The sequence below is a fragment of the Sander vitreus genome, unplaced genomic scaffold (assembly GCF_031162955.1).
Source record: "Sander vitreus isolate 19-12246 unplaced genomic scaffold, sanVit1 ctg449_0, whole genome shotgun sequence".
Taxonomy (NCBI): domain Eukaryota; kingdom Metazoa; phylum Chordata; class Actinopteri; order Perciformes; family Percidae; genus Sander; species Sander vitreus.
In genome coordinates this window covers 20,587-25,516 of record NW_027595559.1, presented here as the reverse complement: position 1 = coordinate 25,516, position 4,930 = coordinate 20,587, and the positions used below count along the sequence as shown (strand labels likewise).

Here is a 4,930-nt window from a genome sequence, read left to right as displayed (position 1 = left end):
AAAACTGCAGGTATGCTGCAACTCTCAGTTCTTTTAAATCAAGGCTGAAGACCTATCTTTTTGATGTTGCCTTTCTTTAAATAACTGTTCATTTCTTATACTGAAGCTGCATTGTTGACACTGTATAACAATCTATATAAGCATATAAAGAGAAATTCCTATTTTATCTGCTTTTATTTATTTAACTGTTTTAACTGCTCTTCAATGTTTAATTTCTTATACTGCACTGTAACTTTTTTTTTTCTTTTCTTTTTTTTCTCGTATTTTATGTGTTTAATTTTTTTTATCTCTTTTCATGTAAAGCACTTTGAATTGCCCTGTTGCTGAAATGTGCTATACAAATAATGCTGCCTTGCCTACAATCACACGATTACACCCACACTTCCTTCAAGCAAACACACACCTCTGCTGGTGTCCTTTGAGGGGTTCCGGGGTTCGGTATATTTGCCACTATGTTCGTATCTATCACATTGGTGTCTTGAAAGTTTGACGCCTCTCTCAGGCAACATGCACGTGCGCGTGCGTGCGTGTTGCGTGTTACGCGCAAAGCTGGGGTAGGTATTATTACTCTTAAGTAATTTCTGCTTTTTCATCGTATCTATCTTGTGATTGTTGTTTGCCTTTAATGTCATAATTGTGGATATGAAAGAAACTGCCTAGCAAACCCATGTAGCATTTTTATGTTGTGGTTCAATGGTGTAATGGTTAGCTCTCTGGACTCTGAATCCAGTGATCTGAGTTCAAATCTCAGTGGAACCTGGTTTTAAGCCAGAGTACAGGTGAAAAAAAAATCAACCTTTCCACATCTAGCTTAAAGTAGGCTTACAGGTAAAATGTCCTTGGCCATTTAGACTGAAGTTGTCGGTTCGAATGCTACTTCTGACAGCAAGACTCTTCCTCTGGAACTAATGTCTGAAACATGATATTGGGAAGAAACAGAAGAACTTAGCAATTCTTTATATTTTAGGGCACATGAATATGGGCAAGATACAGCATTGTGAGTACAGGACCACCTTTTGTGAGCATCTTCATTGTCAACCCATGTCAAGTTACCATGTGTTTGTACACAGTAGACCTATCTACTGCTGTATTCATTGTTTGTGGCAAGTCCTTCAAAGCCTTTTCTTGACTTGACTTTTCCCACATCCTCTGTGAAAGCTTAGCTTACTGAATTAGTTAAGTTAGCCAATAATTTCTGCTTTTTCATCGTATCTACTTTGTGAACTTTTTTTGCTGCACTCAGAGTATACAGTGCTCATCCTGAAGGGGATAGTATAGTGCATCAGAATTGCTTGTTGAATGGTCAACTAGCTTTGGAAACCCCCTTTCCCCACAGCTTTCCATTGTCGTATAGGGGTGGGGGAGTGGGTACTGTGTCCAACCATTTCTGTGTAAAAAACAACTAAAGAAGTCTCTTGGATGACAGACAAAGCATCTTTGGAGTACCTTTTACCAAGTCCAGTTGCCCTTGATTTGAGCCCTTCCCTAGATAACTATTCATGGGTAGCTGTATCTTGTCCCTTAAAATCTGCGACGAGTCTGCCCAGACTTACTTTTGCAGACATTTACATTTACTTTGTAACGTTACATAATCCATCCCCATACACCGCTATAGCTAAAGGCTTTCATCATGACATATTTGATTTATTGTATTATAATTTTTGTGACAATTCCTACTAAACTTCTGTTCATTCAGTCAGGATGGCCGAGCGGTCCAAGGTGCTGCGTTCAGGTCGCAGTCTCCACTGGAGGCGTGGGTTAGAATCCCACTTCTGACATTAAGAGTTTTCCTCTGGAACTAATGTCTGAAACATGATATTGGGTAAAAAAAAAATCAATTTCAATCAGATGCCGTTCTTCATATTTTAGGGCACATGAATATGGGCAAGATACAGCATTGTGAGTACAGGACCACCTTTTGTGAGCATCTTCATTGTCAACCCATGTCAAGTTACCATGTGTTTGTACACAGTAGACCTATCTACTGCTGTATTCATTGTTTGTGGCAAATCCTTCAAAGCCTTTTCTTGACTTGACTTTTCCCACATCCTCTGTGAAAGTTTAGCTTACTGAATTACCTAAGTTAGCCAGTAATTTCTGCTTTTTCATCGTATCTACTTTGTGATTGTTGTGTGCCTTTAATATCTTACATTTGGATATTATGAAAGAAACTGCCTAGCAAACCCATGTAGCGGTAGTGGTTGTGGTTCCATGGTGTAATGGTTAACACTCTGGACTCTGAATCCAGTGATCTGAGTTCAAATCTCAGTGGAACCTGGTTTTAAGCCAGAGTACAGGTGAAAAAAGAAAATCAACCTTTCCAAATCTAGCTTAAAGTAGGCTTACAGGTAAAATTTCCTTGGCCATTTAGACTGAAAGCAGTACGTTGGTGGGGGCATGTTGAGGAGTCACATGGTCTTTATGTTAACTTGATCACCATAAAAATTAGGTTTCGCTGGCATTTGAACTTTTTTTGCTGCACTCAGAGTATACAGTGCTCATCCTGAAGGGGATAGTATAGTGCATCAGAATTGCTTGTTGAATGGTCAACTAGCTTTGGAAACCCCCTTTCCCCACAGCTTTCCATTGTCGTATAGGGGTGGGAGAGTGGGTACTGTGTCCAACCATTTCTGTGTAAAAAACAACTAAAGAAGTCTCTTGGATGACAGACAAAGCATCTTTGGAGTACCTTTTACCAAGTCCAGTTGCCCTTGATTTGAACCCTTCCCTAGATAACTATTCATGGGTAGCTGTATCTTGTCCCTTAAAATCTCTGACGAGTCTGCCCAGACTTACTTTTGCAGACATTTACATTTACTTTGTAACGTTACATAATCCATCCCCATACACCGCTATAGCTAAAGGCTTTCATCATGACATATTTGATTTATTGTATTATAATTTTTGTGACAATTCCTACTAAACTTCTGTTCATTCAGTCAGGATGGCCGAGCGGTCCAAGGTGCTGCGTTCAGGTCGCAGTCTCCAGTGGAGGCGTGGGTTAGAATCCCACTTCTGACATTAAGAGTTTTCCTCTGGAACTAATGTCTGAAACATGATATTGGGTAAAAAAAAATCAATTTCAATCAGATGCCGTTCTTCATATTTTAGGGCACATGAATATGGGCAAGATACAGCATTGTGAGTACAGGACCACCTTTTGTGAGCATCTTCATTGTCAACCCATGTCAAGTTACCATGTGTTTGTACACAGTAGACCTATCTACTGCTGTATTCATTGTTTGTGGCAAATCCTTCAAAGCCTTTTCTTGACTTGACTTTTCCCACATCCTCTGTGAAAGCTTAGCTTACTGAATTACCTAAGTTAGCCAGTAATTTCTGCTTTTTCATCGTATCTACTTTGTGATTGTTGTGTGCCTTTAATATCGTACATGTGGATATTATGAAAGAAACTGCCTAGCAAACCCATGTAGCAGTAGTGGTTGTGGGGTTAGGTGTGTTCGGATCCCAGAAGCCTCCCCACGCGTCCGACGACTACGTGGTTGAAATGGAGACTAACGGTGTGCACGGGCCGCCGCATGTCACTCGATTTTCTCTTTTCTAAAGAACCGTTGTACCCAATAAATGCATAAATGGTGAAGATTGTCATCTGAAGATGGCCTTTTATTAGAGAGACAGGAATAGACACACCTGTTACTCTGTCTAGAGGAGGTGGGATGAGAGGAGAGAAAGGCCCACCCCTCTGTCTGGAGGAGGTGGGGGGGAGGATGAGAGGAGAGAAAGGCCCATTCCTCTGTCTGGAGGAGGTGGGGGGGGGGAAAGGATGAGAGGAGAGAAAGGCCCATTCCTCTGTCTGGAGGAGGTGGGAGGGAAAGGATGAGAGGAGAGAAAGGCCCATTCCTCTGTCTGGAGGAGGTGGGGGAAGAAAAATTAGAGAGGGATGTAGTATCCCGTTAACCCATGGCCATCCGGTGCACCCACTGAAGCAGGATTATCGGAATGGTCAGGGGGGAAAAAAGGGGGATGTCAACGGGGAGGCGTCCGTAGTGTCCTGTGTCTCCCATAGCCAGTCGGCGTTCCCACTCAGGGCAGGAAGCGTCGAGCCGGTCAGGGGGGAGAGAACAGAAACATCTACGGTAGTTGCATCATCTGGAGGTACCGCTTCCCATAGCCTCCTGGCGCACCCACAAGAGTGGGAAACGTCAGACCGGTCAGAGGGGAAGACAGGAGAGCCACCAGGTGCCCATGGCTTACCGTAATCCCATAATCGCCTGGCGTTCCCACAAAGTGGGAAACGTCAGAACGGTCAGGGGGGAAAGGCGGAAAAGCCCATGGGTGCACGCCTAGAATGGAGAAGAAAGGAAAGAGGGAATCTAAATTGGTCTGTAGAAAGTGGGATAAAAAAAGTTAAGGAAATTTTTTTGGGGGTAAAAATTTGGGAACACATCATCAGTAGTGAACCTATTGAAGAACTAGAAAGCTGGAAATAAAAGAGTAGTGATCGTAAGGCGTGGTTAAAGAGATGGGCGTGGTTAAGGTTAGGGTTAGAGAGATAGGGTTAGGTGTGTTATGGTTAAAAAATGATAGGAAGTTGCAAGTAAGGGGTTAGATATCAGGGGACGTGGCTAATGAGATGGGCGTGGTTAGGGTTAGTTGTAGGGTTAGGGTTCAGGAGATAAGGTTAGGGTTTTATGGTTAAAAAAGTGATAGGAGGTTGGAAGCAAGGGGATATGTATCAGGATGCGTGGCTACAAAATTGGGCGTGGTTAGGATTCAGGAATTTAGAAGATAGGGTCAAAGTTTAAGGTTTAAGATTGTTATGAATGATTGTCGGAACCAAAGGGGTAGAAACCATTTGGAGTGTTCAGGGTTGTTAGGTTTTTAGGTTCATGGTCTGGGGGAAAAAAAGGAGTTAGGATTAAAGAAAGAGCAGAGATGAGAAGGGGTGCTGTGTCTGCAGCAAACCACA

The 4,930-nt window shown here is 42.5% G+C and overlaps 4 non-coding genes across 4 annotated transcripts; all 4 read left to right on the top strand.

Moving 5' to 3' along the window:
- Positions 1-687: 687 nt before the first annotated feature.
- On the top strand, positions 688-759 carry trnaq-cug (transfer RNA glutamine (anticodon CUG)). Its single transcript has one exon. It is a non-coding gene; the product is annotated as a tRNA-Gln (tRNA).
- A 936-nt stretch (positions 760-1,695) lies between these two features.
- Positions 1,696-1,778, top strand: trnal-cag (transfer RNA leucine (anticodon CAG)). The gene has a single exon. It is a non-coding gene; the product is annotated as a tRNA-Leu (tRNA).
- A 427-nt stretch (positions 1,779-2,205) lies between these two features.
- trnaq-cug (transfer RNA glutamine (anticodon CUG)) lies at positions 2,206-2,277 on the top strand. Its single transcript has one exon. It is a non-coding gene; the product is annotated as a tRNA-Gln (tRNA).
- A 661-nt stretch (positions 2,278-2,938) lies between these two features.
- Positions 2,939-3,021, top strand: trnal-cag (transfer RNA leucine (anticodon CAG)). The gene has a single exon. It is a non-coding gene; the product is annotated as a tRNA-Leu (tRNA).
- Positions 3,022-4,930: the final 1,909 nt, after the last annotated feature.